Source organism: Amblyomma americanum, chromosome 1 (genome assembly GCF_052857255.1).
Source record: "Amblyomma americanum isolate KBUSLIRL-KWMA chromosome 1, ASM5285725v1, whole genome shotgun sequence".
Classification (NCBI taxonomy): domain Eukaryota; kingdom Metazoa; phylum Arthropoda; class Arachnida; order Ixodida; family Ixodidae; genus Amblyomma; species Amblyomma americanum.
The window spans coordinates 341,242,578-341,268,147 of record NC_135497.1 but is presented as its reverse complement, the minus strand read 5'-3'; the positions used below and the strand labels follow the sequence as shown (position 1 = coordinate 341,268,147).

Genomic DNA, 25,570 nt, shown 5'->3' with positions numbered 1-25,570 from the left:
CAGCAGAAGCAGCAGCAGCAGCAGCAGCAGCAAGCAGCAGCAAGCAGCAGCAGCAGCAGCAGCAAGCAGCAGCAGCAGCAGCAGCAGCAAGCAGCAGCAGCAGCAAGCAGCAGCAAGCAGCAGCAGCAGCAGCAGCAAGCAGCAGCAAGCAGCAAGCAGCAGCAGCAGCAAGCAGCAAGCAGCAGCAGCAGCAAGCAGCAGCCAGCAGTAAGCAGCAAGCAGCAGCAAGCAGCAAGCAGCAGCAGCAGCAGCAAAGCAGCAGCAGCAGCAGCAAGCAGCAGCAGCAGCAGCAAGCAGCAGCAGCAGCAGCAAGCAGCAGCAGCAGCAGCAAGCAGCAGCAGCAGCAGCAGCAAGCAGCAGCAGCAGCAGCAGCAGCAGCAGCAGCAGCAGCAGCAGCAGCAAGCAGCAGCAGCAGCAGCAGCAGCAGCAGCAGCAGCAAGCAGCAGCAGCAGCAGCAAGCAGCAGCAGCAGCAGCAGCAAGCAGCATCAGCAGCAGCAGCAAGCAGCAGCAGCAGCAGCAAGGAGCAGCAGCAGCAGCAGCAAGCAGCAGCAGCAGCAGCAGCAAGCAGCAGCAGCAGCAAGCAGCAGCAGCAGCAAGCAGCAGCAGCAGCAGCAGCAAGCAGCAGCAAGCAGCAGCAGCAGCAGCAGCAGCAAGTAGCAGCAGCAGCAAGCAGCAGCAGCAGCAGCAGCAAGCAGCAGCAGCAGCAGCAAGCAGCAGCAGCAGCAGCAGCAGCAGCAAGCAGCAGCAGCAGCAGCAGCAGCAGCAGCAGCAAGCAGCAGCAGCAAGCAGCAGCAGCAGGAAGCAGCAGCAGGAAGCAGCAGCAGAAGCAGCAGCAGCAAGCAGCAGCAGCAAGCAGCAGCAGCAAGCAGCAGCAGCAAGCAGCAGCAGCAAGCAGCAGCAGCAAGCAGCAGCAGCAAGCAGCAGCAGCAAGCAGCAGCAGCAGCAAGCAGCAGCAGCAGCAGCAGCAGCAGCAGCAGCAGCAGCAGCAAGCAGCAGCAGCAGCAGCAGCAGCAGCAGCAGCAGCAGCAAGCAGCAGCAAGCAGCAGCAGCAGCAGCAGCAGCAGCAAGCAGCAGCAGCAGCAGCAAGCAACCGCAGCAGCAGCAGCAGCAGCAAGCAGCAGCAGCAAGCAGCAGCAGCAGCAGCAGCAAGCAGCAGCAGCAGCAGCAGCAGCAAGCAGCAGCAGCAGCAAGCAGCAAGCAGCAGCAGCAAGCAGCAGCAGCAGCAGCAGCAAGCAGCAGCAGCAGCAGCAGCAACAAGCAGCAGCAGCAGCAGCAAGCAGCAGCAGCAGCAGCAGCAAGCAGCAGCAGCAGCAGCAGCAAGCAGCAGCAAGCAGCAGCAGCAGCAGCAAGCAGCAGCAAGCAGCAGCAGCAAGCAGCAAGCAGCAGCAGCAGCAAGCAGCAAGCAGCAGCAGCAGCAGCAAGCAGCAGCAGCAGCAGCAGCAGCAGCAGCAAGCAGCAGCAGCAAGCAGCAGCAGCAAGCAGCAGCAGCAGCAGCAGCAAGCAGCAGAAGCAGCAGCAGCAGAAAGCAGCAAGCAGCAGCAGCAGCAAGCAGCAGAAGCAGCAGCAGCAGCAGCAGCAAGCAGCAGCAGCAGCAAGCAGCAGCAGCAGCAGCAGCAAGCAGCAGCAGCAGCAGCAGCAGCAGCAGCAGCAGCAAGCAGCAGCAGCAGCAAGCAGCAGCAAGCAGCAAGCAGCAGCAAGCAGCAGCAAGCAGCAGCAGCAGCAAGCAGCAAGCAGCAGCAGCAGCAGCAGCAAGCAGCAAGCAGCAGCAAGCAGCAAGCAGCAGCAGCAGCAGCAAGCAGCAGCAGCAGCAGCAAGCAGCAGCAGCAGCAGCAAGCAGCAGCAAGCAGCAGCAAGCAGCAGCAAGCAGCAGCAAGCAGCAGCAGCAGCAGCAAGCAGCAGCAGCAGCAAGCAGCAGCAGCAGCAGCAGCAGCTGCAGCAGCAGCTGCAGCAGCAGCAGCAGCAGCAAGCAGCAGCAGCAGCAGCAGCAGCAAGCAGCAGCAGCAAGCAGCAGCAGCAGCAGCAGCAGCAAGCAGCAGCAGCAGGAAGCAGCAGCAGAAGCAGCAGCAGGAAGCAGCAGCAGCAAGCAGCAGCAGCAAGCAGCAGCAGCAAGCAGCAGCAGCAAGCAGCAGCAGCAAGCAGCAGCAGCAAGCAGCAGCAGCAGCAAGCAGCAGCAGCAGCAAGCAGCAGCAAGCAGCAAGCAGCAGCAAGCAGCAGCAAGCAGCAGCAGCAGCAAGCAGCAAGCAGCAAGCAGCAGCAAGCAGCAGCAGCAGCAGCAGCAGCAGCAAGCAGCAGCAGCAGCAGCAAGCAGCAGCAGCAGCAGCAGCAGCAAGCAGCAGCAGCAGCAGCAAGCAGCAGCAGCAGCAAGCAGCAGCAGCAGCAGCAAGCAGCAGCAGCAGCAAGCAGCAGCAAGCAGCAGCAGCAAGCAGCAGCAGCAGCAGCAGCAAGCAGCAGCAGCAAGCAGCAGCAGCAGCAGCAGCAAGCAGCAAGCAGCAAGCAGCAAGCAGCAGCAGCAGCAGCAAGCAGCAAGCAGCAGCAGCAAGCAGCAGCAACAAGCAGCAGCAGCAAGCAGCAGCAGCAGCAGCAGCAACAAGCAGCAGCAGCAAGCAGCAGCAACAAGCAGCAGCAGCAAGCAGCAGCAGCAGCAGCAGCAACAAGCAGCAGCAGCAAGCAGCAAGCAGCAGCAGCAGCAGCAGCAAGCAGCAGCAGCAAGCAGCAGCAGCAGCAGCAGCAAGCAGCAGCAGCAGCAGCAAGCAGCAGCAAGCAGCAGCAAGCAGCAGCAGCAGCAGCAGCAAGCAGCAGCAAGCAGCAGCAGCAGCAGCAGCAAGCAGCAGCAGCAGCAGCAGCAGCAGCAGCAGAAGCAGCAGCAGCAGCAGCAGCAGAAGCAGCAAGCAGCAGCAGCAGCAAGCAGCAGCAGCAGCAGCAGCAGCAGCAAGCAGCAGCAGCAAGCAGCAGCAGCAAGCAGCAGCAGCAGCAAGCAGCAGCAGCAAGCAGCAGCAAGCAGCAAGCAGCAGCAAGCAGCAGCAAGCAGCAGCAAGCAGCAGCAGCAGCAAGCAGCAGCAAGCAGCAAGCAGCAGCAGCAAGCAGCAGCAAGCAGCAGCAAGCAGCAGCAGCAGCAAGCAGCAGCAAGCAGCAGCAAGCAGCAGCAAGCAGCAGCAAGCAGCAGCAGCAGCAGCAAGCAGCAGCAGCAGCAGCAAGCAGCAAGCAGCAGCAGCAAGCAGCAGCAGCAGCAAGCAGCAAGCAACAGCAGCAAGCAGCAGCAGCAGCAAGCAGCAGCAGCAGCAAGCAGCAGCAGCAGCAAGCAGCAGCAGCAGCAGCAGCAGCAGCAGCAGCAGCAGCAGCAGCAGCAGCAGCAGCAGCAGCAGCAAGCAGCAGCAGCAGCAGCAGCAAGCAGCAGCAGCAGGAAGCAGCAGCAGCAGGAAGCAGCAGCAGGAAGCAGCAGCAGCAGCAAGCAGCAGCAGCAGCAAGCAGCAGCAGCAGCAAGCAGCAGCAGCAGCAAGCAGCAGCAGCAGCAAGCAGCAGCAGCAGCAGCAAGCAGCAGCAGCAGCAAGCAGCAGCAGCAAGCAGCAAGCAGCAAGCAGCAAGCAGCAAGCAGCAGCAGCAAGCAGCAGCAGCAAGCAGCAGCAAGCAGCAGCAAGCAGCAGCAGCAGCAGCAGCAGCAGCAGCAGCAGCAGCAGCAGCAGCAAGCAGCAGCAAGCAGCAGCAGCAGCAGCAGCAGCAGCAGCAGCAGCAGCAGCAGCAGCAGCAGCAGCAGCAGCAGCAGCAGCAGCAGCAGCAGCAGCAAGCAGCAAGCAGCAGCAGCAAGCAGCAGCAGCAGCAAGCAGCAGCAGCAGCAAGCAGCAGCAGCAGCAAGCAGCAGCAGCAGCAAGCAGCAGCAGCAGCAAGCAGCAGCAGCAGCAGCAGCAGCAGCAGCAGCAGCAGCAGCAAGCAGCAGCAGCAGCAGCAAGCAGCAGCAGCAAGCAGCAGCAGCAGCAAGCAGCAGCAGCAGCAGCAGCAGCAAGCAGCAGCAGCAGCAGCAAGCAGCAGCAGCAGCAGCAAGCAGCAGCAGCAGCAAGCAGCAGCAGCAAGCAGCAGCAGCAGCAGCAGCCAGCAGCAGCAGCAGCCAGCAGCAGCAGCAGCAGCAGCAAGCAGCAGCAGCAGCAAGCAGCAGCAGCAGCAGCAGCAGCAAGCAGCAGCAGCAGCAGCAAGCAGCAGCAGCAGCAGCAAGCAACCGCAGCAGCAGCAGCAGCAGCAAGCAGCAGCAGCAGCAAGCAGCAGCAGCAGCAGCAGCAGCAGCAAGCAGCAGCAGCAGCAAGCAAGCAGCAGCAGCAAGCAGCAGCAGCAAGCAGCAAGCAGCAGCAGCAAGCAGCAGCAGCAGCAGCAGCAAGCAGCAGCAGCAGCAGCAACAAGCAGCAGCAGCAGCAGCAAGCAGCAGCAGCAGCAGCAGCAAGCAGCAGCAGCAGCAGCAGCAAGCAGCAGCAGCAGCAGCAGCAGCAAGCAGCAGCAAGCAGCAGCAGCAGCAGCAGCAAGCAGCAGCAGCAAGCAGCAGCAGCAGCAGCAAGCAGCAGCAGCAGCAGCAGCAAGCAGCAGCAGCAGCAGCAGCAGAAAGCAGCAGCAGCAGCAGCAGCAGAAAGCAGCAGCAGCAGCAAGCAGCAGAAGCAGCAGCAGCAGCAGCAGCAGCAAGCAGCAGCAAGCAGCAGCAGCAGCAGCAGCAAGCAGCAGCAGCAGCAGCAGCAGCAGCAAGCAGCAGCAAGCAGCAGCAGCAGCAGCAGCAAGCAGCAGCAAGCAGCAAGCAGCAGCAGCAGCAAGCAGCAAGCAGCAGCAAGCAGCAAGCAGCAGCAAGCAGCAAGCAGCAGCAGCAGCAATCAGCAAGCAGCAGCAAGCAGCAAGCAGCAGCAGCAGCAAGCAGCAGCAGCAGCAGCAAGCAGCAGCAGCAGCAGCAAGCAGCAGCAGCAGCAGCAGCAGCAGCAGCAGCAAGCAGCAGCAGCAGCAGCAGCAAGCAGCAGCAGCAGCAGCAGCAGCAAGCAGCAGCAGCAGCAGCAGCAGCAGCAGCAGCAAGCAGCAGCAGCAGCAGCAGCAGCAAGCAGCAGCAGCAGCAGCAGCAAGCAGCAGCAGCAGCAGCAGCAAGCAGCATCAGCAGCAGCAGCAAGCAGCAGCAGCAGCAGCAAGGAGCAGCAGCAGCAGCAGCAGCAGCAGCCAGCAGCAAGCAGCAAGCAGCAGCAGCAGCAAGCAGCAGCAGCAGCAAGCAGCAGCAGCAGCAAGCAGCAGCAAGCAGCAGCAGCAGCAGCAGCAAGCAGCAGCAGCAGCAAGCAGCAGCAGCAGCAGCAGCAGCAGCAGCAGCAGCAGCAAGCAGCAGCAGCAGCAGCAGCAGCAGCAAGCAGCAGCAGCAGCAGCAGCAGCAAGCAGCAGCAGCAAGCAGCAGCAGCAGGAAGCAGCAGCATGAAGCAGCAGCAGAAGCAGCAGCAGCAAGCAGCAGCAGCAAGCAGCAGCAGCAAGCAGCAGCAGCAAGCAGCAGCAGCAAGCAGCAGCAGCAAGCAGCAGCAGCAAGCAGCAGCAGCAGCAGCAAGCAGCAGCAGCAGCAGCAGCAGCAAGCAGCAGCAGCAGCAAGCAGCAGCAGCAAGCAGCAGCAGCAGCAGCAGCAAGCAACCGCAGCAGCAGCAGCAGCAGCAAGCAGCAAGCAACCGCAGCAGCAGCAGCAGCAGCAAGCAGCAGCAGCAAGCAGCAGCAGCAGCAGCAGCAAGCAGCAGCAGCAGCAGCAGCAGCAAGCAGCAGCAGCAGCAAGCAGCAAGCAGCAGCAGCAAGCAGCAGCAGCAGCAGCAGCAGCAAGCAGCAGCAGCAGCAGCAGCAACAAGCAGCAGCAGCAGCAGCAGCAAGCAGCAGCAGCAGCAGCAGCAAGCAGCAGAAAGCAGCAGCAGCAGCAGCAAGCAGCAGCAAGCAGCAGCAGCAGCAAGCAGCAAGCAGCAGCAGCAGCAGCAGCAGCAAGCAGCAAGCAGCAGCAGCAGCAGCAAGCAGCAGCAGCAGCAGCAGCAGCAGCAGCAGCAGCAGCAGCAGCAGCAGCAGCAAGCAGCAGCAGCAAGCAGCAGCAGCAAGCAGCAGCAGCAGCAGCAAGCAGCAGCAGCAGCAGCAGCAGCAGCAAGCAGCAGAAGCAGCAGCAGCAGAAAGCAGCAAGCAGCAGCAGCAGCAAGCAGCAGAAGCAGCAGCAGCAGCAGCAAGCAGCAGCAGCAGCAGCAGCAAGCAGCAGCAAGCAGCAGCAGCAGCAGCAGCAAGCAGCAGCAGCAGCAGCAGCAGCAGCAGCAGCAAGCAGCAGCAGCAGCAAGCAGCAGCAAGCAGCAAGCAGCAGCAAGCAGCAGCAGCAGCAAGCAGCAAGCAGCAGCAGCAGCAGCAGCAAGCAGCAGCAAGCAGCAAGCAGCAGCAAGCAGCAAGCAGCAGCAGCAGCAGCAAGCAGCAGCAGCAGCAGCAAGCAGCAGCAGCAGCAGCAAGCAGCAGCAGCAGCAGCAAGCAGCAGCAGCAGCAGCAAGCAGCAGCAGCAGCAAGCAGCAGCAGCAGCAAGCAGCAGCAGCAGCAGCAGCAGCAGCAGCAGCTGCAGCAGCAGCTGCAGCAGCAGCAGCAGCAAGCAGCAGCAGCAGCAGCAGCAGCAGCAGCCGCAGCAAGCAGCAGCAGCAGCAGCAGCAAGCAGCAGCAGCAGCAGCAGCAGCAGCAGCAGCAGCAGCAGCAGCAGCAGCAGCAGCAGTAGCAAGCAGCAGCAGCAGCAAGCAGCAGCAGCAGGAAGCAGCAGCAGGAAGCAGCAGCAGGAAGCAGCAGCAGCAAGCAGCAGCAGCAAGCAGCAGCAGCAAGCAGCAGCAGCAAGCAGCAGCAGCAAGCAGCAGCAGCAGCAGCAAGCAGCAGCAGCAAGCAGCAGCAGCAGCAAGCAGCAGCAAGCAGCAAGCAGCAGCAAGCAGCAAGCAGCAGCAAGCAGCAAGCAGCAGCAAGCAGCAAGCAGCAAGCAGCAGCAAGCAGCAGCAGCAAGCAGCAGCAAGCAGCAGCAGCAAGCAGCAGCAGCAGCAGCAGCAGCAGCAGCAGCAAGCAGCAGCAGCAAGCAGCAGCAGCAAGCAGCAGCAGCAAGCAGCAGCAGCAAGCAGCAGCAGCAAGCAGCAGCAGCAAGCAGCAGCAGCAAGCAGCAGCAGCAGCAGCAGCAAGCAGCAGCAGCAGCAGCAGCAGCAAGCAGCAGCAGCAGTAGCAGCAGCAGCAGCAGCAGTAGCAAGCAGCAGCAGCAGCAAGCAGCAGCAGCAGGAAGCAGCAGCAGGAAGCAGCAGCAGGAAGCAGCAGCAGCAAGCAGCAGCAGCAGCAGCAAGCAGCCGCAGCAGCAGCAGCAAGCAGCAGCAAGCAGCAGCAGCAGCAGCAAGCAGCAGCAAGCAGCAGCAGCAGCAGCAAGCAGCAAGCAGCAGCAGCAGCAGCAGCAAGCAGCAAGCAGCAGCAGCAGCAGCAAGCAGCAGCAGCAGCAGCAAGCAGCAGCAGCAAGCAGCAGCAGCAAGCAGCAGCAGCAGCAAGCAGCAGCAGCAGCAGCAGCAAGCAGCAGAAGCAGCAGCAGCAGAAAGCAGCAAGCAGCAGCAGCAGCAAGCAGCAGAAGCAGCAGCAGCAGCAGCAGCAGCAAGCAGCAGCAGCAGCAAGCAGCAGCAGCAGCAGCAAGCAGCAGCAGCAGCAGCAAGCAGCAGCAGCAGCAAGCAGCAGCAAGCAGCAAGCAGCAGCAAGCAGCAGCAGCAGCAGCAGCAAGCAGCAGCAGCAGCAGCAAGCAGCAGCAGCAGCAGCAAGCAGCAGCAGCAGCAGCAAGCAGCAGCAGCAGCAGCAGCAGCAAGCAGCAGCAGCAGCAGCAGCAGCAAGCAGCAGCAGCAGCAGCAAGCAGCAGCAGCAGCAAGCAGCAGCAGCAAGCAGCAGCAGCAGCAGCAGCCAGCAGCAGCAGCAGCAGCAAGCAGCAGCAGCAGCAAGCAGCAGCAGCAGCAGCAAGCAGCAGCAGCAGCAAGCAGCAGCAGCAGCAGCAAGCAACCGCAGCAGCAGCAGCAGCAGCAGCAAGCAGCAGCAGCAGCAAGCAGCAGCAGCAGCAGCAGCAGCAAGCAGCAGCAGCAGCAAGCAGCAGCAGCAGCAGCAGCAAGCAGCAAGCAGCAGCAGCAAGCAGCAGCAGCAGCAGCAGCAGCAAGCAGCAGCAGCAGCAGCAGCAACAAGCAGCAGCAGCAGCAGCAAGCAGCAGCAGCAGCAGCAGCAAGCAGCAGCAAGCAGCAGCAGCAGCAGCAAGCAGCAAGCAGCAGCAGCAGCAGCAGCAAGCAGCAAGCAGCAGCAGCAGCAGCAAGCAGCAGCAGCAGCAGCAGCAAGCAGCAGCAGCAAGCAGCAGCAGCAAGCAGCAGCAGCAGCAGCAAGCAGCAGCAGCAGCAGCAAGCAGCAGCAGCAGCAGAAAGCAGCAGCAGCAGCAGCAGCAGAAAGCAGCAGCAGCAGCAGCAGCAAGCAGCAGAAGCAGCAGCAGCAGCAGCAGCAGCAAGCAGCAGCAAGCAGCAGCAGCAGCAGCAGCAAGCAGCAGCAGCAGCAGCAGCAAGCAGCAGCAGCAGCAAGCAGCAGCAAGCAGCAGCAGCAGCAGCAGCAAGCAGCAGCAAGCAGCAAGCAGCAGCAGCAGCAAGCAGCAAGCAGCAGCAAGCAGCAAGCAGCAGCAGCAGTAAGCAGCAAGCAGCAGCAAGCAGCAAGCAGCAGCAGCAGCAGCAAGCAGCAGCAGCAGCAGCAAAGCAGCAGCAGCAGCAGCAAGCAGCAGCAGCAGCAGCAAGCAGCAGCAGCAGCAGCAGCAGCAGCAGCAGCAGCAGCAGCAGCAAGCAGCAGCAGCAGCAAGCAGCAGCAGCAGCAGCAGCAGCAGCAAGCAGCAGCAGCAGCAGCAGCAGCAGCAGCAGCAGCAGCAAGCAGCAGCAGCAGCAGCAAGCAGCAGCAGCAGCAGCAGCAAGCAGCATCAGCAGCAGCAGCAAGCAGCAGCAGCAGCAGCAAGGAGCAGCAGCAGCAGCAGCAAGCAGCAGCAGCAGCAGCAGCAAGCAGCAGCAGCAGCAGCAGAGCAGCAGCAGCAGCAAGCAGCAGCAGCAGCAGCAGCAAGCAGCAGGCAAGCAGCAGCAGCAGCAGCAGCAAGTAGCAGCAGCAGCAAGCAGCAGCAGCAGCAGCAGCAAGCAGCAGCAGCAGCAGCAGCAAGCAGCAGCAGCAGCAGCAGCAGCAAGCAGCAGCAGCAGCAGCAGCAGCAGCAGCAGCAGCAAGCAGCAGCAGCAAGCAGCAGCAGCAGGAAGCAGCAGCAGGAAGCAGCAGCAGGAAGCAGCAGCAGCAAGCAGCAGCAGCAAGCAGCAGCAGCAAGCAGCAGCAGCAAGCAGCAGCAGCAAGCAGCAGCAGCAAGCAGCAGCAGCAAGCAGCAGCAGCAAGCAGCAGCAGCAGCAGCAGCAGCAGCAGCAAGCAGCAGCAGCAAGCAGCAGCAGCAGCAGCAGCAAGCAGCAGCAGCAGCAAGCAGCAGCAGCAGCAAGCAGCAGCAGCAGCAGCAAGCAACCGCAGCAGCAGCAAGCAGCAGCAAGCAGCAGCAGCAAGCAGCAGCAGCAGCAGCAGCAAGCAGCAGCAGCAGCAGCAGCAGCAAGCAGCAGCAGCAGCAAGCAGCAAGCAGCAGCAGCAAGCAGCAGCAGCAGCAGCAGCAAGCAGCAGCAGCAGCAGCAACAAGCAGCAGCAGCAGCAGCAAGCAGCAGCAGCAGCAGCAGCAAGCAGCAGCAGCAGCAGCAGCAAGCAGCAGCAAGCAGCAGCAGCAGCAGCAAGCAGCAGCAAGCAGCAGCAGCAAGCAGCAAGCGGCAGCAGCAGCAAGCAGCAAGCAGCAGCAGCAGCAGCAAGCAGCAGCAGCAGCAGCAGCAGCAGCAGCAGCAGCAAGCAGCAGCAGCAAGCAGCAGCAGCAAGCAGCAGCAGCAGCAGCAGCAAGCAGCAGAAGCAGCAGCAGCAGAAAGCAGCAAGCAGCAGCAGCAGCAAGCAGCAGAAGCAGCAGCAGCAGCAGCAGCAAGCAGCAGCAGCAGCAAGCAGCAGCAGCAGCAGCAAGCAGCAGCAGCAGCAGCAGCAGCAGCAAGCAGCAGCAGCAGCAAGCAGCAGCAAGCAGCAAGCAGCAGCAAGCAGCAGCAGCAGCAAGCAGCAAGCAGCAGCAGCAGCAGCAGCAAGCAGCAAGCAGCAGCAAGCAGCAAGCAGCAGCAGCAGCAGCAAGCAGCAGCAGCAGCAGCAAGCAGCAGCAGCAGCAGCAGCAAGCAGCAGCAAGCAGCAGCAAGCAGCAGCAAGCAGCAGCAAGCAGCAGCAGCAGCAGCAAGCAAGCAGCAGCAGCAGCAGCAGCAGCAGCAGCAGCAGCAGCTGCAGCAGCAGCTGCAGCAGCAGCAGCAGCAGCAAGCAGCAGCAAGCAGCAGCAGCAGCAGCAGCAGCAGCAGCAAGCAGCAGCAGCAAGCAGCAGCAGCAGCAGCAGCAGCAGCAAGCAGCAGCAGCAGGAAGCAGCAGCAGGAAGCAGCAGCAGGAAGCAGCAGCAGCAAGCAGCAGCAGCAAGCAGCAGCAGCAAGCAGCAGCAGCAAGCAGCAGCAGCAGCAGCAAGCAGCAGCAGCAAGCAGCAGCAGCAGCAAGCAGCAGCAGCAGCAAGCAGCAGCAAGCAGCAAGCAGCAGCAAAGCAGCAGCAAGCAGCAAGCAGCAGCAAGCAGCAAGCAGCAAGCAGCAGCAAGCAGCAGCAGCAGCAGCAGCAGCAAGCAGCAGCAGCAGCAGCAGCAGCAGCAGCAGCAAGCAGCAGCAGCAAGCAGCAGCAGCAAGCAGCAGCAGCAAGCAGCAGCAGCAAGCAGCAGCAGCAAGCAGCAGCAGCAAGCAGCAGCAGCAGCAAGCAGCAGCAGCAGCAGCAAGCAGCAGCAGCAGCAAGCAGCAGCAGCAGCAGCAGCAAGCAGCAGCAGCAGCAGCAAGCAGCAGCAGCAGCAGCAAGCAGCAGCAGCAGCAAGCAGCAGCAGCAGCAGCAAGCAGCAGCAGCAGCAAGCAGCAGCAGCAGCAGCAAGCAGCAGCAAGCAGCAGCAGCAAGCAGCAGCAGCAGCAGCAGCAAGCAGCAGCAGCAAGCAGCAGCAGCAGCAGCAGCAAGCAGCAAGCAGCAAGCAGCAAGCAGCAGCAGCAGCAGCAGCAAGCAGCAAGCAGCAGCAGCAAGCAGCAGCAACAAGCAGCAGCAGCAAGCAGCAGCAGCAGCAGCAGCAACAAGCAGCAGCAGCAAGCAGCAGCAACAAGCAGCAGCAGCAAGCAGCAGCAGCAGCAGCAGCAACAAGCAGCAGCAGCAAGCAGCAAGCAGCAGCAGCAGCAGCAGCAAGCAGCAGCAGCAAGCAGCAGCAGCAGCAGCAGCAAGCAGCAGCAGCAAGCAGCAGCAGCAGCAGCAGCAGCAAGCAGCAGCAAGCAGCAGCAAGCAGCAGCAAGCAGCAGCAAGCAGCAGCAGCAGCAGCAGCAGCAGCAGCAGCAGCAGCAAGCAGCAGCAGCAGCAGCAGCAGCAGCAGCAGCAGAAGCAGCAGCAGCAGCAGCAGCAGAGCAGCAGCAGCAGCAGCAGCAGCAAGCAGCAGCAGCAGCAGCAGCAGCAGCAGCAAGCAGCAGCAGCAAGCAGCAGCAGCAAGCAGCAGCAGCAGCAAGCAGCAGCAGCAGCAAGCAGCAGCAGCAAGCAGCAGCAAGCAGCAAGCAGCAGCAAGCAGCAGCAAGCAGCAGCAAGCAGCAGCAGCAGCAAGCAGCAGCAAGCAGCAAGCAGCAGCAGCAAGCAGCAGCAAGCAGCAGCAAGCAGCAGCAGCAGCAAGCAGCAGCAAGCAGCAGCAAGCAGCAGCAAGCAGCAGCAAGCAGCAGCAGCAGCAGCAGCAAGCAGCAAGCAGCAGCAGCAAGCAGCAGCAGCAGCAAGCAGCAAGCAACAGCAGCAAGCAGCAGCAGCAGCAAGCAGCAGCAGCAGCAAGCAGCAGCAGCAGCAAGCAGCAGCAGCAGCAAGCAGCAGCAGCAGCAGCAGCAGCAGCAGCAGCAAGCAGCAGCAGCAGCAAGCAGCAGCAGCAGCAGCAGCAGCAAGCAGCAGCAGCAGGAAGCAGCAGCAGCAGGAAGCAGCAGCAGGAAGCAGCAGCAGCAGCAAGCAGCAGCAGCAGCAAGCAGCAGCAGCAGCAAGCAGCAGCAGCAGCAAGCAGCAGCAGCAGCAAGCAGCAGCAGCAGCAGCAAGCAGCAGCAGCAGCAAGCAGCAGCAGCAGCAAGCAGCAAGCAGCAAGCAGCAAGCAGCAGCAGCAAGCAGCAGCAGCAAGCAGCAGCAAGCAGCAGCAAGCAGCAGCAGCAGCAGCAGCAGCAGCAGCAGCAGCAGCAGCAGCAGCAGCAGCAGCAGCAGCAGCAGCAGCAGCAGCAAGCAGCAGCAGCAAGCAGCAGCAAGCAGCAGCAGCAGCAGCAGCAGCAGCAGCAGCAGCAGCAGCAGCAGCAGCAGCAGCAGCAGCAGCAGCAGCAGCAGCAGCAGCAGCAAGCAGCAAGCAGCAGCAGCAAGCAGCAGCAGCAGCAAGCAGCAGCAGCAGCAGCAAGCAGCAGCAGCAGCAAGCAGCAGCAGCAGCAAGCAGCAGCAGCAGCAGCAGCAGCAGCAGCAGCAGCAGCAGCAGCAGCAGCAGCAGCAGCAGCAGCAGCAGCAGCAGCAGCAGCAGCAGCAGCAGCAGCAGCAGCAGCAGCAGCAGCAGCAAATAAAAGGACAACCAAATATTATCTGCCGAGTAGGTCTGAAAATATTTAACCTCCAAACAGCTTTGTTAAAGTCAGTTATAGGGACCGATTAAGGAGCAATGACCGTCAAATTCGGCGCCACTGCGTCGCTAACAGCTGACCCGGCATGCCTAAAAGCGAAAGTGCCAGCCGAAGCGGCAGCGACATCGCGCTCGACACAAACAAAACATGATCGGAGTCGAGCGCGAATGCGCATGAAAAGTGTATTTTTCATGTTGTGCAGGCTGAAGAGGACCTTCAGCGCCAGCCCGCATTGTGAACAATGAGCGCTCTGGATCTCTACACACAGGTAACCCGAAAATTGTTCGAATCGGACCCCGAAAACCAAGATGCCTGGGCTGACATATATCGCCTGCTGTCCCTGCTTCGGCAGGCGTTGGCCTGTTGTGTGTGTTCCGGCCTACTCGTCGTCCCCATGTCGTCCACTTCTTCAAAGTGCCGCCACACAGTGTGCAAAATGTGTGTCGGCCAGACGATGCGGTTGAATTCGCCCTGTGTAGAGTGCAACAGCAGCACCGCCGGTTTCACCGAGAACCTGCAGCTCCGTATCGTTTCTGCAGTGCTACAAGAAGACTTGCCGATATTTGAGTGCTCCGAGCATTCAGAAGAAGTGGGGGAGCCTAAATGGGGGCATGGACATCACATTTAGGGACATTGTGGTCGAAGGGTACCGCCTAGCCGATGACTATCGGCATGCGGACACCACGAGCACACCGTCGACCTCGTCGGCAGTGCGTTCCTTGGCAGCATCGTCATCGTTTTCTTCCTCATTAGCCTCGGCAGGCGTTGCAGCATCATCAACAACGGTACCACCTCAAGCAGCACGTGTTGTGAATCGGACTTTAGCCGTAACGGCGGCCGCAGTGACAAAAAGTGTCAATGGTGACCGGACGCGTCGCGTCCCGCTGCTCAACGGAGATGTGATGGCACTAGCGCACGACCATGCTTATGCTGCGCCGTACAAGTTGATAAAAGTACCTCCAGGTAGGTGTTTCGTATCGAACCAGCCTGCTCGATCTGCCAGTGCTCGCAAATGCGCGTACGGAGAGCTTATGCGTTCATTCCGACGTGCAGTTTCGGAGCACGCATCGCTGTTCATTGGCAGTAACCTTGCACGCGTTCCTGTGTGCCGCCTTTGCTAACAACGCAGGGACACTTGTGCATGAACTGAGGTACAATTGCGGCCGTTAAACTGAGCTGTTGCCGCATTGTAAGTTTTGACTGGGGTTCAGCGACTCGTAACGGCGTTCGCCGTTTCAAGTTGGCAGACTGACGAGCATCGCGTACCGGCGTTTCCCTGCATCTGCATGCTTCGGAAGCCACCACATTGTTTATTTTTGATCGCTTTGGAGTTCATGTACGTTTGCGCGTAGTTTGCGGTGGTGGGGGACAAATAGTTTGAATAGTACTGCCCCGCTGTTTCCAGGGCTGGCTGGTTTGAGTGCCTAAGCTTTCGCGACTTCTCGCATGGCGGCGCGGGTTACTGCCCCGGGTTACTGACCTTGTCGACAGATGGCGATACCATCACATGCGGCGGGTTGTTTAAATCGCGCAATGTTGTCGCTGCGATATGGCTAGCACCACACTAAAGAGCGTAATCAAGTGCGATAATTTCGAATGGCGAGTACTTACGGCCACGCCTTGTTTGGATTACTGTCGTCGTGATGGTTACTTCACGTAATTAAATCAAGATGGCGTCTCCATTGACATGGCGCGAAAACAGTGCTTTGGCTTTATTTATTGTGGACGTGTTGTAGTTTTTGACCAGCGCCGCATTTTTCTCATAAAACCGGCACCTCTGCTGAGGTTCGTTTCTGCGGTTACCCGACTCGGTGACGGCTTGAGTGTTGTGTTCGCACATGTTAGTACGATTGTACACACAAGCAGCGTAGCATTGCAGTCATTGTGAAGTGACCTCCTTCGCAATGACTTCTTCGCTCCTTGTGTCGCTATAAGGGCTGATGCGCGGATAGTTTTTTTTTTCTGTTGTCTTGCAAAGCAAGCTTATCAGAATAGCTACAGTTTTGCCTCGCTGATGGTCCTGGTGGCCTGAACCGTGCCTTTTTAACCTATTTTCTTTTCTGATTTGCCAGACTATTAATTCAGTGTGCTTCCCTCTTTCTTTATTGCGGGCATATGCTGCATTAGGTATTTGGTGCTGTGAGCGATAAGACTGCTCATCCGGACAATTTAGAAATGACGCTTTCAGCCTCCCAGCAAAGAAAATGTGTGATCCTGCCATCCAGTAATCAGTTCTGCGAGTTACTTAAAGCGACACTAACGACAAAATTAAATTGGACTATATCGACTGATTAGCGCGTGTTAATGGCCAAAATGGTAGATTCATTGAAAACCAGCCAAGGCTTGAAAAAAAAAAGAAATCTCAACGTTTCCGGATCAACATGACCCTTCTTACACGCACTAGGTAGTGGCCCTTTCTTACCCTTTGTGATTACGTGACAAAAAGCATCCACGTGCAACGTTAATTGAAGGTGCAAGGTAGGGTTTTTGGGCATCTGTTCAAGTTCGCCTTTGTGCGTTGGATGTGCCACGATTCTAGGTAAAGCGGGGGTTATGTTGCACGCTCGGAGGCGATTTTGTTGCAGCTTTCGGCGAGGGCACTTCGTTCGGTGTTCAGCATCCGGTCGTCGTTTTTAATGCAAAAGCATTTCTTGCCTCATGAGTGGCGTAATTATGATCTGTACTGATTAATAAGGATTTAATGGAAAGTTTTGAATGACCGATTTACTAAAGAAAATAATTGAATAATAAGGCCACTGATTTCGCTAAATACTCCAAGTTATTCACGAAATTGATGAATTAGTATTTCCTCTAAAATCGAAAGAGCAATGAAAATAATAATGGAATTTATTAATATATAACGAGGTAATGAATTTACTAACTTAATAATAACTTGTGACTAAATTATTAACAAATCAGTTGACAATTATTTAATTAATTTAGTTTATTGACTGATCAGCTAATTGAATAATTATCAATTATTCATTACATTACTAATTAACGGGAGGCAACGGAACGTGAAGTGCCTTCACATTTCCGCACGTGAGGAGACTTAAGCGCACCTTAAAATTTTTTCTGTTGATTGGTTAGAGCTTTAGAATAAAGGGCCTCAAAACTTTGGCCCCCCCCCCCAAGAAGTTTTGGGCGTTGAAATGCGCATGCGCAGAACCCAAGGCACGCCTTGTTTCTTGGGTTAACGTTAGCGGCGAACGCCTCGCGTTGCGGGAAGACGGTGGCGCCCGGCGAACCTGGGGCCGTTCGCGTCAGTAAATATATTGAACTATAGATTTGCCTCAGCGCCGATTCGCCGTTTCTGCTGCATTGTCTCTCACGTTCACGGCCAATGAAGCCGTACGGAGCTTTTTCTTTCTCTGAAGATGTCCGCTTGAAGTTTTCTGCTTGCGGATTTACAGAGCTGCCACGGTTAACGAGTACGCGCAGTTTGATTGCCATGACTCAGGTTCGTGATTTTGGTCCAAGAAGGGGTCACAAAGATTGACGTTCTGTTATCACTTTACATTTCTATTTATTTGGTAAATTTTCTTTTTGTGGGCGTAAAAAAAAGGGAAAATAATTACATTTGAGGGAGTTATCATTGCTCGTTCGGCCGAGATGGTGTTACACGCGTGGCAAGCAGTCCCAAATTTATCCCTTGCCTGCTGCTTTTGTTTCGGTGATTATACGCGAGTTTGTAGCTGCGGAAGAGTAACCAGATATGCGAAACTAAAGCGATTTTGTTTATTGTTACTTTTCTAGCTTTTCTCTTCTCGGCCGTAATGGGGGTGCAATCGATGAACCCGCGCCTGACTTCGCTGCCCAAGTAAAGCCCGTATTCTAAAAATTAACCAGTGCTGGCGTCCGCATCGTTGGGGCCTGCTATTTCCTTGGGGCCCCCAAGCGTTGGGGGAATCTAAAGCTCTCTCTTATCTCGTCCAAGTTCTTTAGCTCTTCCTGCCGATGACAACGGCGGAAGAATGGGTCACACCCTGTTGTTCCTCTTTGGGGATGCGCGGCCGGGCGTCGCCACAGGTCTGTGGGCCACGTAGATGTGCCTTCGCAGAATGCATGCGTGCGCCAGCGCCTCGCTGACGCCCCCCTCACGTACGGTAGCATGTCGCGAATGTTTCTGCATTTCGTTGGTAACTGACTTGTGTCCTCCGGGCCTCGCGACTTTCTTTTAAGGCGAAAGCCTTAATGGCTCATACTCGCGGCGTCCGGTGTAACGCTGTTTTCCACGAATAGCGCGGCAATTAATCCGGATAGCAGCAAACCAATAATATCATCAGATAGAGGGCACAAAATGTAACCCCCATGCCTATTTTTATGGCTGTAGAGCGATTATAGTTAATTAATTATAGTCAATTACGGCGAAGAAAACAACCACGAACAAAAAAAAATGGTGCAAATGTCCTAAGCTTCTCTTGAAACGAAGTAAATAAAAATTGGCAGGGTTTTAACGTAGTTAAGCCGAGTAGACGTGCGAAAGCATGTGTTTCACCTGATTGGCTCATGGGTTTGCTTTCATTGATAGTCGGCACATTTGGCGACGATGTTAGACTCAGTCTGAGCGCTGATCGTGGTTAAGCTGATCAGTTCTGGTCGCGCCGCAGATGGAAGTTGATGAATACGACGACGTGCAGTGCACAGCGCGAGAGTGTGTTCCAGTTTAACACGAGGCGTGTACGTGCCAGTAAGCCTGAGGTCATCATCATCACCATACCACCATCACCACAAGGCATGTTCGGCCGCGGCGGTATTCTATTTTTCTCGCGCAGCGGCATGCGAAGCTGATCTGCGTGCGCGCCGCCGCGGTTTCGGCTCCCAGTCGTGGATATTTGATTTCTTTTTAACTTAACATGGCATCGTTGCTGCTGGCAACGGCACAACAAAGATGGAGACAATATTCATGGTCGGTGTTGGTGGAGGTATAAGTGTTCTCGCAAGCACTAAAAGCGCTGCGGCTGTTCTACAGCGGGGTCAGTGTGTTCTGCAGTGTGGTGTCTCACGTCGGTTGGTCATGGTGGGCGGAACAGAAGGGAACAGGCGTGACGGATGAAGCCCACTTTTTCTACGAACGAAAGGTCAACTACGCCATATTTTAGCAACTCCACGATATTCAAGGATTAAGATCTATATTGGATGCAGGTAAAGCATACAACGTTTTTTTCAAGCTGGCAGTTAAAATGCTGACGTAATCGGCGAGATAATGTTAGGCTTCACCTCATTGCGCTGCGGAAGTGCGGAGAAGCTCGGTGTGACGCCGCGGACGGTAATATTTCAGAGCTCGGCAGGCTGCCTTCACAGTGGCGTGTTTTTTTCTTCCTTCAAAGCCAGCGTTTATGTGTTGGAAATATACCGGTACCGTATATTTCGGGTTCCGTACATTTTTTTTATTAGACACCTTTAGCGTACCGTTATCGGAGCACCAGGAGCCCGCCCACCGCCAGTCCGCACACGGCGATTGGTCCCCATGCGGGAGGTGCGCACGCAACTGCCAGGCACCTGGCGCCATCTGGCGCCCTCAAGGCGATTTGCGCATGCGCACTGACGAAGCGCAGGCTTGCGATTATAGTGAACTACACTTCCGGTACTCCGGTAACGGTAGCGCTGTACACGTTATGCTAAAGGTGTCTAATCTCCAAGTCTGTTGCATGCTAGCAGTGAAGAATTGCCGGAAGTTGACCGTTAGCGCATGCATTCTGGGCTTCCCCTTCACGTCTCGTTGGTCGCTTCGAGCACGCTCCGAGCTGCGATTATAATCCCCACGGAAGATTCTTCACCCGCTAAAACCGAGGTGTCCGAGAACCTACGCTTTTTACTTTACTCCTGTGCCTTGAATTTCTCGGGCGGTGGGGGGCCCTGATAGGTGCCTGATCGCTTTCTTGCTTGCAAAGGGCTCGTCGTTTTTTATTTTTTAATGGTTACCGAATCCTAAAGGTCATCCTCGACAAATTACCGCGTCCTAATGAAAAATAGGCGACTTTGACTGAAAACCGGTGCCTTTATAGCTAGAAAAGGTAAAGGTGCACTAGCACAATCAAACTTTCGTTGGCACGCTGCACTAGCTGCGTCCCACGCATAATGTGGCTATCTATTGTCTACTGAAACCTGAACATGTGACCATGACTTGCATGACGTACATGGCCTCCTTCCCTCTTAGCGTGACGCAGGTTTCCCCCTTTGCACTGATTTGTAGCTATTGTGTAACCTTCTTTCCACATTGATGCAGCTGGCGCGACACTTGCAGCTGTCGCGGTTTTCCTCCTTTTCACTTCCCACCTGTCATGGTGGGCAGGTGGCAACCTGCCTGCTTCGTTGTGTGCAGCCTGACGTCCGCAGGCTTCAACGGCAGACAGGACAAACTTCTCGCGTGCATGGCATCTAGTGCTAGCGCACTAACAGTGTCTGGCGGCGTTGTGTTGTGTACGCTTGCCAGCTGCCTCCTGCCATGGTTGGTAGAAGGAAGACCCACCTGGCACGTGCCACGGTTGGCTGGTGGCAAAGTTGAGAGAAGGAAATCTCCCTCTCGACTTGTAGGGCACAGGCCGGAAGGTGGCTGCAGCGGGACGAACTCCCAAAATATGTATAGTTCATATATTGGGAGTTCCCGCTGCAGCCACCTATATTGAAGGAAGCCAACAGCCACCGCAGCCAAGGAGTATAGGGGTATGTTGCATTATATATATATATATATATATATATATATATATATATATATATATATATATATATATATATATATATATATATATATATATATCGCCTTTAAAGAAAAATACTTCTAAAGCAGCAGAAAAAAACAACCATGCCGCCGGTGGGATCCGAACCCACGACCTCCGAATATCGCGTCCGGTGCTCTTACCAACTGAGCTACGGCGACGGCTGTCCAATCTGCTGCTTTCGAGGGGGTATTTATGTTTTGCGTGTAAGCGAACCTTGAGAGTGTTCACCAGCGCCAGCCTCGTCCATAGCGGTGAACGTAGCACGTCCTGTAATACCGCAAGTGTGATGTAGAACGTCGTCTAATGGCGAGAGCAGAAACTGTGCGAGAACCCTCTTATGCTACCTATGGCATCAAGACTGCCAGAACCGAGACCCCCGTTAAGCTATTAGCAGACAAACAAATGAAAGGAGGGGCTCGTTTGACAAACATATTAAGGAAACCAACAGTCACCGAAAACCCAGGTGCATAGGAATGAATGAATGAAAAACTTTATTGGTTCCTTTAGGAAGTAGTAGCGGTAGAGGTCGAAGTCTTCGTCTTGAAGCTTGGGTCCTCCTTGGCCGTGGGTGGGCCCCTAGTCCAGGGCTCCACTGAGTCGTGCCACCTCGCTTGCGTGTGCTATGAGGGCCCTTTGGACGCCTAGCTCGCAGCTGGTGAGCCGGCTCTCCCATTGCTCCGCACTTGGTGTTTTGTGTTTGTGGAATGCTTGATTTCTTCCGCACTCCCATGTGACATGATATAGTGTTGGTTTTGCTCCGCACCACGGACAGTTGGCGCTATACTGTGTGGGGAACATCTTGTTTAATATGTATAAGTTTGGAAGGAGCCTGTTTGCAGTCTTCGCCATCCTGTGGCTTCCTCCTTGGATAATGCTTTATGTGGTGGGGGGTATTGGAATCTTAGCCCCTTATATAGGTTTAATAATTCCGAATAGCTGTCCCCGCAATTAATCTGGGCCCCCTCCGGGGTTAATGACGTTCCTGCTCGGCTGGTCATTCCTAGAGCTAGGTTGTCTGCCCCTTCGTTGCCCCTCATCCCTGCGTGACTCGGTATCCAGATTATGTTGTGTATTGGTCGTCCCTCAGGGAGCAGAGCTCTACTGAGGATCTTGAGTGCCGTGCTGCAAATTTTGCCTCTAGTATAGTTCCGGCACGCCTCTTGTGAATCCGTTAAGTTGTTAAGGGATCTCCCTGTCCTATATCCTTCATTCGCTGCCAGGGCGACAGCAATCTCCTCTGCCTCCGTTATGTTAGATACTTCGGCTGTGAGGCTTGTGATGTGTTCTCCGTGGTAATTTACAACTACTGCTACCGCGCTATTTTTGTGTGTTTGGGGGTATAGGGAGACATCAGTGTAGACTGTTGTCCCGATGCCCCATGTTCCTCTCAAAATTCTGCCCTAACCTGTCTCCTGTTAGCATGGAGGTTTGGATCCATGTTTCGGGGGATAGGTTGTATGCATAGCTTCTTTCTTAGCGGGTCTGGTATTGCGGCCCTGCTATTTTGTGGCTTTTCTATTTCCCGACCTAGCTTTGTCAGGAGCGCCCTTCCAGTCGTTGTGTTGCTAAGTCTTCCTATTTGTGCCTTGAGCTGGCATTCTCTTAATTCTTCGAAGGTGTTGCTGATTCCGAGTTGCATGAGCTTGTCGTTGGATGTATTTCTTGGGAGATGAAGAGCTGTTTTGTATGCCTTCCGGAGTATTGTCTCCGCTTGCTCCTCTGCTTTGATAGTCACATGGTACGGTAATGAATATGTTACCCGGCTGACCACTAGGCTGTTGACTAGCCTGAGTGTGTCCTCCTTCATGCCATACCTCTTGTGCGCTAGCTCAGATTTTTCCGTGGAGCATTTAAGTCCTTTTTGTTTTGTGTATTCTTCAATGCAGGTGGCAGCCTCTTGTAGCGCCTCCTGCTTCTCCCCCAGTGAGCCTTGGGTGGTCCAGATGGTGATATCGTCTGCGTACATTGCATGACTAATCCCCTGGACTTGGCTGAGTTTCTTGGCGAGGTTGACCATCGCTATGTTAAAGAGTATTGGCGAGATTACTGAGCCTTGCGGAGTGCCCTTGCATGGCGTTTGAAAGGTGTCACTCCGCAGGTCTCCTAGGCCTACCGTCGCTGTTCTGTCCGTGAGGAAGCTTCTAACGTAGTCATGGACCTTCTTCCCGCAGTTGGTGGTGTTAAGTCCTTCCATAATGGCGGCATGGGATACGTTGTCAAAGGCCCCTTTAATATCGATGGCCATGACAACGTTCTCCCCGTTCTTTGTCATTGTTTCGAGTACCTCTTCTTTTAGTTGTAGCAAGATGTCATGGGTTGATAAATTTGCCCTGAATCCGAACATGGTGTTGGGGTACCATTCTCCGTCTTCTAGATGCGTTGGTATTCGTCGGGTAACTATTCTCTCGTACAGCTTGCCTAGGCATGACGTTAGCGAGATCGGTCTGAGGTTTTCAATTTGGAGTTTCTTGCCGGGCTTGGGGATCATGACGACTACGGCGTGTTTCCACTCCGCTGGGACCGTCCCTTCTTCCCATTGTTTGTTTAGGTATAGGGTGAGTTGGCTGATTGCTTCGTCGCTTAAATTACGGATTAACGAGTTATGAATCTTGTCCACCCCTGCTGCCGTATTTTTCGTTGTTGCCCTTATGGCCTCGACGACCTCTTCTCTTGTGATGGGTCTGTCCGTGGTTGGGTCTTCGCCCTGGTAGTCGCCTTGATAGCCGTCTACCTGGTCCTTCCCGTAGCATTTCTCTCGTACTGCCTGGAGCAGCTGTTCTTCTGTACCTTCGTACTGATTAATTAGCCTTTGGATGGATTTGCTGCTTTCCGCCTTTCTTTTGCTCGGATCCATGAGTGTTCTGAGGATCTGCCACGTTCTAGCCGTGCTGAGGGTGCCATTCAGCGAGGTACTAAACTGCTGCCACCCTTGTCTTGCCAGCTGCGTTGCATATTCCTCTGCCTGCCTGGTGATTTTGGCAATCTTCTTCTACTTTAGCTTTCTGTTTAGCTTTTGGCGCTTCCACCGCTTGGTCAGGCCTCGTCTTGCCTCCCAGAGCCTGAGGAGTCGCTTGTCCACTTCTGGTGCTTGTTCTGTTCGGTCCACTTCTTTAGTGTAGAGATCCCTGATTTGTCTAAGCTGTTCGCTTCAATCTTCTGCCGAAGTTATGTCGTCCTTAAGTTGTTTGCAGTGGGTGCGGAAGGCATCCCAGTCAGTTAGGTTTGCCTTCCGATCTTCCTTTTGATGCTTTCTGCCTCTGTGCTGACCCTAATGATGTAGTGGTCGCTGCCGAGATTTTCTTGCAGGTTCTCCCATTCGACTTGCTTAGCGCCCCTGACAAAGGTTAGGTCGGGACATGTGTCCACGCTTACGCTATTACCCTGTCTAGTAGGCTGACTTTCATCTGTGAGTAACTCGCAGCCTATGTTTTCTGCTGCTGTGCATATGCCGCGCCCCTTTTTATCTTCGATCCTGCTGCCCCATTGTGGGCTTTTCGCATTAAAATCCCCTGCTATTATTAGGATATTCTGCCCTGCAAGCTTCTTTGCTTCTGCAAAAAGCTTAATGAAGTCTCCTTTATTTTTAGGTGGGCTGTACAAATTTACTATAAAAGTGCTTTTAGCTTTTTTTTCTCTTGGGAATCACTTCAGTTATTATGTGTTCTAGCTGTGTATCTTCATACTCCTTATGAGCTATGGTTGTGATTTTGTTGCTAATGAGAGTTGCTGTTCTTCCGTTCTCCTGACATGAGTATCCTTTTAGGGTTGGGGTGCAATTTGTTTCTTGTAGAAGTATTAGATCTGGTGGGCTTCCTCTAGTGTTAATGAATTGCTGTAAGAGCCCTTGCTTATGCCTGTAGCTCCGGCAATTCCACTGCCATATCTCTAGTTGTTGTGGTCCTGCCATGTTATCGTATTGGTACTGTTGTTTGTTCCCTGGGATTCTGATCCAAACCTGCGCTCATTGTAGAGGCGGTCCCTAGCGTCATTTACTGTCTTCTGTGTGTTTTGACTCTTTACATAGTTGCGGAAGCTCTGATCTTGCAGGGCTATCTTTTGATTTAGTTGCTGTATCTGCAACTGCATCTGCTGCATTTGCTGCTGCATGAATGTCTTTAGATCGTCTATTGTTGAGTTTCCTCCTTCATTAGTTTGTAAACTTTCTACACTCTGTTGTGGGCGTGAGGGTGCCCTGACAGGCGAGCAGCCTGCCTTTCGCATCTCTTGCATTTCCGCTCTTAATTCGCTTATTTGTTTCTTAAGCTGTCTGTTTTCCTCTCGGGTCTGCTCTTGTTCCTTCGTGATGTTATTAATTTTAGCAGTAAGCCTTTTTTCATTTTCTGTTTGTGTGTTTTTGTTGTTGTTGTTGTGCGGAGCAAAAAGTGTCTTGGGAAGGCCGGCTCCCCAGCTCACCTTGACTCCGCCGCTCTTCTTCTGTTGCTGCTTCGGCTTCACCCAGGACTGCTGGCCGCCCAGGGGTGGGTAGGACTCGTCCCGCTCCCGGCTCCGGCCCCGGCCCTGGCTGCTGCTGCGCCCCCGGCTGCGACTCGGGGATTCGCTCCGGTAGTCACCTTGCCGCTCCTGGTCCTCGTTCCGGAACCAGCGCGGTCTCCGTGCCCCGCCTCTGCTTCGGCTGCGGCCGCGTCGCTGCTGGCTCTGGGGTCCCCATCGCAGTTCGTTGATTGGCTTCAGTCTTTGTGCACAGTCCTTCGTGCCCGCCGCGTGGGAGCCCCCGCATAGCAGGCACTTAGGTGTACATTGATGTCGTTCTTCCGGATCTTTCTGGCCGCATTGTCTGCATGCCTTGATTCCCGGGTTCGGAAAGACGTCCGATCGATGTCCGTGTTGGCAACAAACGTAGCATATTTGCCGCGTCGGCCTATAGGGGTAGCACCACATCTCTCCCCCGTAGTACAAGACTTGCTTGGGGAGGATGGGGCCATCAAAGGTGATGACGGCTGTGCTCGATCGGCCTAGCATCCTTGCCGCCAGGATCTTCACCCCTTGTGTGCGGGTTCGTAAATTCGCCTTGCGTTTTTCGGCCGGGGGTCCCCGGGTCCACTCCGTGGATGACCCCGCACAGCGTTTCCTCCGGCACCGGCACGTGTGCGTTGATTCCGTAGCTATGCTCTCCAAACATCAGTTGCGTGATGCGCCTGATTTGTTGAGCAGCGCTTTCGTTATCGGTACTGATTATTATGATATTCGAGCCGGTGCGCAGTCGGATGATGAGATCTGCAGCGCATCCGTGTCCGGTAGCCGCGACCACCGCCCGCGCCACTTGGTGCGTCTGCAGGTTCTTCACTGCCAGTCCTTTCGGCCGAAGGACTACTTTTAAATCATCCCTGGGAAGCGGAGGCAGCCTTCTCCTCGGCGCTCCTTCCCCCTCTCCTTGTTTAGGTGCAGCTGGCGTGCCACCTGTGCTCTTCGCCGCGCCTAGGGAATTTTCGTTCCCTAGCGCTTCTTCCGCCAAATCTCCTGCTTGGCTTTCACGTTGGCGTTTCTTTTGAAGCTTGGACATGGCTATCTCCCAGTCCGCGTCCAAAACCTTGTTCTGACTTGCCTGTAGCGTTGTTGTCGCTGGGGTGCTGCTTTTTAGGGCTTGAAAGGCTGTCGCTGGTCCGTGGGCGAGGGTCTCCCCGGTAGCGTCTTGATAGTCTTCGTCCATATTTTCTTGGGTTTCCGCCATAAAATTCGTCTGGTCTTTTAGCGGTGCGCGTTCTACGCTGGGTTTTAGTGCATGGGAAATCGCTCCGTCGCCTCTACCGCTGGCCGAGGCCGGGAGGGCCACAGAGCCCCGCTACTGTGTTAGGCCTAATAGGCCTAGCTTCGGTCGGCCACGTGGGAGATCTTCAAAACCGTATAAATCCAAAAATATTGGACCCACCGGTTTGAAAGAGGTGTCCTCGTGGGCCGCTTCGCTTTCGGCGTCGCCTCCAACCAAAATTTTGGCAGCCCAGTCGAGTTAACCGGGTCAAAAGTCCCGAAAACTGCAGAGCGCATGTGAAGTGCCTCCGCTCTCCTCGGCTGCTCGCAGCGCCACCCAGGTGCATAGGAGAATTCTTTCTATTTTTTTTATTTCTAGTGCCAATCAATTGCCTTTAAAGAAAAT

General features: G+C 56.0%; 2 pseudogenes; both read left to right on the top strand.

Moving 5' to 3' along the window:
* The window catches only part of LOC144116475 (uncharacterized), a 65,656-nt pseudogene extending 52,977 nt beyond the window's left edge, over positions 1 to 12,679 (top strand).
* Positions 12,680 to 12,977: 298 nt separating this feature from the next.
* LOC144116474 (uncharacterized) overlaps positions 12,978 to 25,570 on the top strand; it is a 54,782-nt pseudogene continuing 42,189 nt past the window's right edge.